The sequence below is a fragment of the Rhincodon typus genome, chromosome 33 (genome assembly GCF_021869965.1).
Source record: "Rhincodon typus isolate 14 chromosome 33, sRhiTyp1.1, whole genome shotgun sequence".
NCBI lineage: Eukaryota > Metazoa > Chordata > Chondrichthyes > Orectolobiformes > Rhincodontidae > Rhincodon > Rhincodon typus.
In genome coordinates, this window is record NC_063364.1 from 28293368 (window position 1) to 28303627 (window position 10260).

A 10260-nucleotide genomic window follows, 5' to 3' on the forward strand; every position below is an offset into this window, starting at 1 on the left:
CCTTGTTATCTCAAAAATGAATTTTTCTCAGTCTATCTGGGTCACTCTAATCCAGTGGGCCCAATCAGAAGCTTACATTACACTGACCTTGACGTTGATGGTGAGTGAAATGGGGATTGGTCCAATTGCATGGTCTCCCTCTTTCGGTTAAGAACAACATGTTTGGTGTTCAATTTACATTTGAGAAACTTCTGGATAATCCACTCAAAAAATAAGACACACTCCAAAATCGTTGAAATATTTTGCACAGAACCTTCTTGACATCATTTGACAATGTGGAAAATTGCTCAGGTATGTCCTGTACATAAAAAGCAGGACAAATCCAACCCGGCCAATTACCACGCCATCAGTCTACTCTCGATCATCAGTAAAGTGATGGAAGGTGTCAGTAACAGTGCTATCATGCAGCACCTGCTCAGCAATAACCTGCTCAGTGACGCCCAGTTTGCGTTCCACTCAGCTGCTGACCTCATTACAGCCTTGGTTAAAACATGGACGAAAGAGCTGAATTCCAGAGGTGAGGTGAGAGTGACAGCCCTTGACATCAAGGCTGCATTTGACTGAGTGTGGCATCAAGGAGTCCTGGCAAAACTGGAATCAATGAGTATTGGGGGGCAAACTCTCCAGTGGTTGGAGTCATCCCTGGCACATAGGAAGATGGTTGTGGTTGTTGGAGATCAGTCATCTCAGCTCCAGGACATCTCTACAGGAGTTCCTCAGGGCCGTGTCCTAGGTCCAACCGTCTTCAGCCTGCTTCAACAATGACCTTCCCTCTATTGTAAGGTCATAAGTGGGGATGTTCACTGTTGATTGCACAATGTTCAGCACCATTCATGACTCCTCAGATACTGAAATAATCCATGTATTTTGCCCCTAACCCTCCCACTGATCTAGCCAGGCCCTTTCCAAATCCAATTTGAAAACTTGCAACTTCTCAACTTCTCTAACCTGAATTAAACATAACATTTTAAGTCAGTTTAGGAAATTGACTTTAAGTCTGTTGAGATATGTCCAGCATACAAACGGTCAGATTGATTGCATCTGTCTCGATGTAACCTATGGATTCTAATTGTAAGCTGTTCAGGAATATTGACTGACGGCCATTAACAGATAATGCAGCATATGCTTTTCAGAATCATCTGTGGAGAGAAACAGATTTAAAGGTCTTTTATTAGGCTAATGGAACTCTCTTTTGGCTGTAAGGAGATGTGCTGTTTATTTGCCATACTGTGGAAGGGCAGTGCAGTTCACATGCCTTTAGTTGTACGAATCTCTAATAATGACACTTCCTCTCATAGTCTTATCTGACACAACAACATCATCCTATTATAAATGAAATCAGAAAATGCTGGAGAAACTCAACAGGTCTGTGAAGGGAGAAACTGTTAATGTTAGGAGTCCAATATGACTCTCCATCAGAATTCCAAAGAGTCATCACATTGGATTCAAAATGTTAACTCTATTACTCTCTCTACAGATGCTGCCAGACCTGCTGTGTCTCTCCAGCATATTCTGATTTTTATTTCACACTTCCACAATCCACGGTATCCTCTTATAAATCCAGACTTGCTTTGCTGGCAATCTAATCTGTGCTGAGATCACTGTTTTACATCAGTTACACATTCGTCCTAACCCTCCCCAAAAACTAAGATTGATTCTGGGATGAGTGTCCATTGCTGCATCAGATGATTTTCATCACCTTTCTCCATCGGTAAGATTTGGCTCCTACTTTGAAAGAAAGAGCTTTGTTTTTGCCAAACCCATTATCACTTATCAAGTTAATGGAACAGGTTCCAATTATAGTTACAAATGGAGGTATTCGTTCATACTATACATTTCAATCACCTTTTGTTCAGCAAAATCTGTACAAACGTGAGATATCAAACAATGTGGGGAGAGTAGGCAGGCAGGTGAAATCACAAATTATGACCTGATTGATGAATATACATTGAAAATTTTTGCAGTGATTAGAAATAAATCCATTGATACTTTAGCTACCAGATTTCTGTGTAACCAGTTTACATTTAAACTTCTGGGCAGGCCAGGCAAAACCAGGGAGGTATCAACCCAGTCCATGTGATTCTGTTGTATTCAATTCCTATCAATTCATCCTTTCCTAATATTCTTTCAGCACTATTACAACAACATAATTCAACTAGTAGGGAACAGTTGGTACATTAGAACAAAGGGTGCCCTTCAGGAAAACTGATCAAATCGTTACTTACGAACAGACAAAATAATGATTAGAACAATAAATAACATAAACGAACTAGTGTGTACAAAATAGGAAATTTATAATAGTCATCAAATTAGATCACTTGATTAATGAAGTAGTGATCTTCAGCATTCATACACATGGTTAACTAGCTATGATTTATGCAAGTAATAAGCTACAGTGCCAACTAAAGCTGCTTAATAGAATCATTCACTGACAATCAGGAGTGTTAAGAATGAAACGGTAGCCTGGAGGAATGAGGGCAAGGAAAGTGATCCAGAGCCTTGATTAAGGAGGCAAATATGTATCAGTTTTGATGGTTTGCTCCTATAAATAGAGACTGATATCTTATTGCCTCCCTCCTCTTCATAGTTACCTGGATGTCCTGGGAGATGGAGCATGTGGTGTCTACTGGTATACTTCAGGGCACCCACGGCCATTGGGCACCACGGGGATTGGGTTATCATCATTCCCCAAGATCAATTTGTAACTTAAGTTGTGAAGTTTACTTTTTAGTTTTTTTTTCTTAAATTCCAGTGCCCCTTTAAACTGCTTATTTAGTATAATTTTGTTTAGTTGGTTTCATCAAAAAGAATCACTGGGGGTCAGTGGGTAGGAAGCACATATCTGTAATGCTGTACTCTGTAAATTATCAAGAAAAGGCTATCTAGTTTCATGACTTATGATCCAATTATCAACCTGGTCCGCTTTCCAATATTTCCCCCTCAAACAAGATTAACAAAACAGGTTGACCATACGTGGGAGATTGTCTACAAAATGACCTTTTCCATAATAGCCATTATGCTTTTTGTCTGTGTGAAAGACTTGGAGATGCTCCAGAGAGAAGCATCATGATTTATAACTGCGATACCCTCTTTTGAATAATCTTAAGTAATTAGAGTATTAAAAAACTGAGAAAACAGCATTTTATTATTGTCATTGAATGCGCTCATGTGATTTTTAGAAAGGTAAAATCACAGTGACCAGGACTTTATTAGTTGAGGAAATGAGTATTCACATTACACAATGATGGCAGGGTAGAACATTATACATAGGCAAAAATAAAATGTACAGTGCATACATATCACAGAGTCTTTAACTACCATCTATTCTGAACAATTCTCACAAAGGGGTGGCTAATTCATTGCCCTACAAGTCAAAAAGGCATCAACATTATCTAATTTGCCTACCCCCACTAAATCTGGCCAATTAGCATTACCTCATTTGACAGTCTGAACCTGTTGCTTGCGCTGGCTGGTTTAGATCCTGGAGTCTCAACTTGTTTTATTTCTTCAGTGTCTATTCTTTGCTAAAAGAGTTTTATCACAATCACTCTGGGATAGAGATGTTACCATGACTTCCCTGCTAAGTTTTCATCTTACTACAAAACTCACTGCTCCGGAGCAAATAATGGCCCAACTATAGTCTTAATACTTGGTTCTTGGTACATGGACTGAAATAATTAGAGTTCGCCCCGGTTTTCCTCCAGTGAAAATATAGACCTCCACAAATAAACAGCCGTCTGCAGCCCATGCAAAATGAGATGACAGAGTAGGTTACCCATGAATCAATGATATTTTGTCCCTTTCAGTTAAATAATGGCCACATTTTCTTGAAAGCATGTTAGGTGTGTACCTTTTTACATAGCAGTTTATCTCTGCATACTTTTAATTGTTACTCAACACAGTACATGAACAGTATATTGTGAGTGTGAGATGCAATGTAGTAATAATGTGCTGACGTGGTGGTTTCACAGCATGTCTTGTGGTCTCCCAGGCAGTCTCTCAGAGAGAAACTACATTTTGGCTTCAGCCTTAAGGACAAGTACAGAATCAGCTCAAACTGAGCCAATCATCGTCGGTTCTACAGTGTTTGTGGATTCATTTTACTAAAATAGTGTTATTCATTGGTTACACTGACAGTCGCAAACAAGCTTTTGGGTGAACCAGGGTTATGAGAGAGGTACCATAAGCGGGTCAGGGTTAATCCAGTCTCCATCCTGTCTTCATTTTCGTATCTCCATTGTGAATTCCTACGTCCATATCTACAATAGGAACTGTTGCTGATAATCCCTGGGTGCATTTGTACTGTGACAAGATTACATTGACAGTTCCTCTCATAAACCAAATTTTTGCATGGTAGGTTTCTAACAGGTGTATGGTTTTTGTGTATTATTCAGATATAGCTAGCGTTGAGAACAGAAAATGTTCCAAATACTGAGCAGGAACTATTCTGGTCCCATCTTAATTATTGCCTATAGCCCTGTTACCCAACAGCTTCCCAGCAAACTCTGTACAGACAGAAAATCCAAGCAGGTTCATTCCTGATCTGCATCATTCAGTACTGTATCAAACAGTATAATTGTATACTTCAGGCCAGCTGCTCCTCTTTAGGTTTCTCTTCACCTTTTTATAAAAAGGTGAAATATCAAAATTGAAGGCAATAAATACATTTCACCAGGTGTATTCAGAAACAGGCATGTATCGCTGCAGTGGCTCCCTTGGTGTATACAGACACAGTCAAAGTGGTTCAAACCTGGCTGTTTGTTTAAGAGCTGGGTAATCCATTTGTCTGGGTTATGACGTTTGAACATCAATCTGTCACTCAAACTATTTGTTGAGAAGGTCTATGAACCCGAGAGTTCGAGCAAGTCCATATAAATGGAGGTGTGTGCCCCATTGTGAAACATTCTACACTGAGGAAGTGAACTCATTTGGAATGTTCCTGATCATTCAACCTCTTTTCTAGATATTTTCCTCATTAATCTGGTCAGAGAAGTTGTTGCACATCTCTAAAACAATTGGGACTTGAACCTGAGCCTCCTGGCTCAGAGACAGGTACACTACCACTCAGAGCACTCAGTCTCTTTTCTATTAAGCGGAGAATTTGCCATGTTAACTCCGCCCTTTTAAATGCTTTCTGCGTTCAATATTTTAATAATTGTTTTCTCAGTTCATACAATTGTTTTAGGGGGGCTCTTGTGACACAGTGGTAGTGTCCCACTTATGGGCCAGAAGAACCTGGTTACAAGTCACACCAGTTCCAGAGGTGTGCAAGAGCATCTCTGAACAGATCAATTAGAAAATATGTACAATTGTTGTTTAATTTCTCCCAGCGATGATATTCAGCTCGAGAAACATTTGTGTACTGCCATCTATTGGCATAGTTAAGAATGAATTCTAGAGCTGACCAGGCAGCTAAGCATGGCGTGTCCTATACCTTGGGTCCAGGGGTAATCAGTAGCAAGATACCCACTACTGAGCTGCACAGCAATGACCTGCCCAAGGAACATGATCAACCTCTGATATTTAGGAATGTCAAAAACAAGAGGAGAAGGAATGTGTTTATATCTATTAATATTCATACAAGGGAACATACAAGGTGGTTTGTCTCCTATGTACCTGCCTATTCGATGTGTAGGCGTTCTGATGTTGTTTGAAGATAAGACAGTGCCTTTTGAAACAGACACTAAACGTGAGGTTCATCTTCTCACACAGAGTCTGAGACAAAGACATAGTCTTACCCTTAATCTGTGAATGCACAGCGAGGTGACATCCTCTGGGATGACCTGGTATTTTGGAAATGTTGGAACAGCCTAGGGGAATCACCCCTTTACTGATAGACAGAGGTGGGCAGGTGTCCTCTAAGCTACAGAACTGAAGGCTTGTGCTATTCCACATTAACAAATCAATCCCAGAAATAACAGCGGAAGAACAGATGAATTGAGGCCTCAAGCCGGTACCTTCTGTTCTGCCATTGACTCTGCAACATCATCAAATCTCCGGAGGGACAGGGTTCGGCAAAATGTTGCTCCACCCCTGACAAAGCACATGCAGTAAATCTCCACTATCCTGCCACTTATAGAGTCTTACAGCACAGAAACAGGCCCTCGTCCATGCCAACCAAGTTTCCCAAACTAAACTAGTCCCACTTATCCTCCATTACATTGATCCTGAGCACAACATTCCCATGTTACTAGTACCTTAAAGACTGTTACTTTCTAAACCCAATGACATCGTTCCCTGCTTGGCCTTATCTTTATAATTCTCCGTTCCATTTCTGAAGCGCAGCTTATTGAACCAACGCCAAGTTGACGACTTTCGCTGAAGGAGCTGACTGCGGATGCATACAGGAATTCCTAGCCTGTGCTCCCTACAGCTCAGGCAGTGTGTTGGGATTGGCCCTTCACAAGGCGACCCATTGTGGGAAACCTGAAGATTGTGCGTTTATACCCCACTCCAGGGCTTCAGCACGAGGCTAGGCTGATGCCACCAACAGCAGTTCTCTTCTGGTCGACATGCCATCTTTTAGATGAGACAGTAAACTGAAATGCGACAGGAAGTCTTGTCGTTCCGGTGGGTAATATCTTTTCCTCTGTGCCAGAAGCTCCAGGGGAGGTCCCACAGGGGCTTCATTGCCACAGAAAGAGTGTAATACTGCAGCTAGGCAGACTGATTATCAATCTGTAAATATCTTCAGGAAGAGGTGGTACGTGGATATGCTGGTGGCCAGACAGGATTGTGTGGTAGCTACAGCACAGCGGTCTACCTTCATTACAAGACTCCACAAACAGGTTCTTGCCATGAGTAAGCATTCTTCTCATTTCCAAGGGCAACTACGCACACACAAACTGAAAGGTTGCCAATTCTTATTGGAATTCCTGAGCAGAATCGTAGAATTGCACTAAAGGAGGCCATTCAGCCAATTGCAACTGCACCGGTTCTATTACCAAGTGCCAATCTCCCCATATTCTTGCCTGCCCTTTCTATCCAAACGACCATCCAATGCTCTCTTGAATGATTCATGTAACAGACTGTCTTCAACCAACTCCCTCAGCCAAATAGACCTTTCGTCCCATCTCCAACATGTTTACCACTAATGCACCAGAGTATTTAATGTAAATGGAAACAAACATGACTTTTTTTTAATGCCTTGGCAATTGTTTTCATAGACTGCACATGAGGTGTGCCTTTAATTCCTGAAGATTACAGCTTGGACCTATGTTGAACTGGAGTTTCCAGTTGTCTGTATGGAGAGACAAGACCATCTGGCAATATTTAAAGCAAGAAGTTCCTGTCCAACACTCCCTGCTACAGCTAACACAACACCAGCACAAAATCACCCATCATCTCAATTGCTCATTGTGGGATCTTGCTTTGTCTAACTCTGCTTCCATGACAACAGTGACTTCTCTTCAACAAAGCCATTAATTCAACATGAAAAGATTTGGGGCTCTGCAAGAAACCATAATATAAATACTAGTGGAAGGTTCTTGTGGTACAGCGGTAGTGTCTTACCTCTGAGCCAGGAGGCCCAGGTTCATGTCCTACCTGCTTCAGGCATGTAAAAGAGCATCCCTGAACAGGTTGATCAGGAAAAGATCAATAAATGCAAAAGATCTCTCACTGACCTCCTCTGGATCTTTGAAACCACAGAACAAAGGCCACAGAGAAGAAGCCAAGTGCGCTGGCTAGGCATTCTTGGAATTACCTTTCATTTTTCTCTATTGTATGATCTTAACTGATTTCGTCAACAAAGCTACAAATAAGCCCCACTTAACAAGTGGACTTACTCAGATCCTGTAGACTGTGGGAAGACATGATGACAGATTATTTATCAGACTCATTCACATTTGTGGCTGTATTGAATAAATATTCTAGTCTGTTCTGCTAAATATGTGTCTGTACCTTGATCCTGTTAAATGTGGTAGAGTTTGCAAAGTGCAAAAAATGTTAGTCTAATTATGTCCCTGGTAGCTCACCAGAGAGATTGTAATATTGGCAGTCACAAGTTGTTCATAGTGTTTGGAACAGATTATTCATTTAGTCACCCATTCAATTCACACATTCTAATGTGATTGAGATCCAAGTGATTGTTCAAAATATCTGCTAGATTGGCAGCTTAGAGTTGGAAAGGCAGAGGGGAAAAGCTTGACTTTGTGCGATTATAATAAGTCATAACATTTCTGACTGTCCCATGTTATATTTTCTTGGACCACTTTCACTCTTTTGACTATCAGCATCTTCCCCACATGGTTTCAATGCTCTTTCAATGCTCAAGAGTATCTGTTGAGGAACTGGGGTCAGATGTTAGCTGAAATCCTGCCAATTGCTTCAGTCAGTCTGAGTCACTCTTGGAACAACAACCTAATCAGAAGATCTGTGATAGTGCCCCATCCTATACAGTGTTTTGCAAAATAATTCAATTGCACAGAAGAGGCCTGTTTTCATTTTCAGAAGCTGAATAAATCTTGTAATTACCACAACTATTGCAAAAGAGACATGTGACTGCATCCTTTACTCATCAAGACAAACAAAAGAATGCCAAATTTCAAGTAATCACAAAAATCAGAATCAATCTGCCAGCCAATTAGTACTCTTTTCTCCTGCTGTATAAATAGTTGTGACACTTGAAATTTGGCATTCTTGCAGGTATCCTGATGAGGGCAAGAGGAAAAGCTTCAGTCATGTCTCTTTTCAACAACATTCAAGAAATGTACCATCCAGCAGTTATGAACATATAGCTTGTAGTGTTCATTTATTCCCATTTATAGTTTAAGCCTTGTCTGGGATCAGGTGTATAATTCAGACCAATTGAAGATGAGACAGTTGGAGGTAGTGTATTGTAATCAGCTGGATCAGGGCTCGCTAGTCTTGCTACATGTTCCTAGATATTATGTGAAAGGGAAATGAGGCCTTTTCACCAGCTGTTGCAGGGAAGTAGAGAAAATGTCACCACAAATTTGACAGCACATTCTCCCACTGCAGCTTTAGGCCTGTGCAATGTGATTGGCCCTTTCTTATAAAAAGGGTCAAAGATCATCAAGTGCAGTTTTGGGCAGAGTAACATTCCCTCCACACTATCCCAACAATGGGCTTCAACATCAACCTCAAAGAACATGCCCTTACTGCTTCAGAGTTTCATTATTTCCATTGGCCACACTCAGGCCTTCTCAAGGCCTATCTGTGTGAGACCGTGCTTATTACTGTCAAAAAAGGGTCAAGCAAACTGGAACAGGAACCGAGAGAGCCCAAGATCATTTCATGTTGGAACCCTTGCAACTGGCAGATGGAGGAAATGCTGTTCTGTTAGATGTCAGAGATGAAAGGACAAAACAGGGGTTTCAGGTAGATTTCAGTTGCCCCAACTCACCTTTCTGCCCAATATTTATGTGCTTAGACCCTTGCATAGGGATCACATTTGCTGTTATTACTGTTTTATTCCTGCGTACACAATCATTCAAAAGACAGACTTCATATCAGGTCTAGACTATATTTCAAGTGGAACCTACCGTCCAAGAAGTGAATTTCAACAGAGCAGCCTGTCCCTGATCAATAATAAACCTGGGTCCAAAAGCCCTAAAGGGGGTTGCAATGTCCTCTTTAAAGGAAACTCGAGGCTTTATTATCAAACCTTTGAACAATTTCCTAGAGCAGAAGATCCTTGTTAAGAGCCCCAGTATCTGGTGGTTGCCATTCACTGAAGTAAAAGATTGTGCGGGATGAGATATTTTTGAGCTCAATGTGTACGGACTGTCTGTGCTGGGTGGGAGATGGAGTCAGCGCCTCCATTTCATCCCATTGCTTGTTTCCCAAGTACCGAGCTCCGATACAGCACATCCAATCTACCATAATGGTAAGCCAAGGTTAGGGACAGCCTCACCTTACTGCATCATAGTGGGACATTTCCACTTCCATCGCTAGACAATCTTAAAGCCTTCAAAGTGCTCAAAGTCAAACTGTAAGTAGATTTAATGGGCCGAATGGCCTGCTCTTGTTCTTAGTTCCCTTATCTTAAAACGTAGCTTTAACTCTAGTAATTGCATGGGCAAAGCTCACAGTGGGCAGTTTGGAGCTGTGTGTTCACCAAACAAGTCAGAGGAAATCCGACTGGGCCTTACAGAGGGAGAATCGGACCGGGCCTTACAGAGGGAGAATCCGACTGGGCCTTACAGAGTGGAAGTCTGACTGGGGATTACAGAGGGGGAGCCTGACTGCGCATTACAGAGCTGGGGTGGGGTCTGACTGGGGATTACAGAGGGGGAG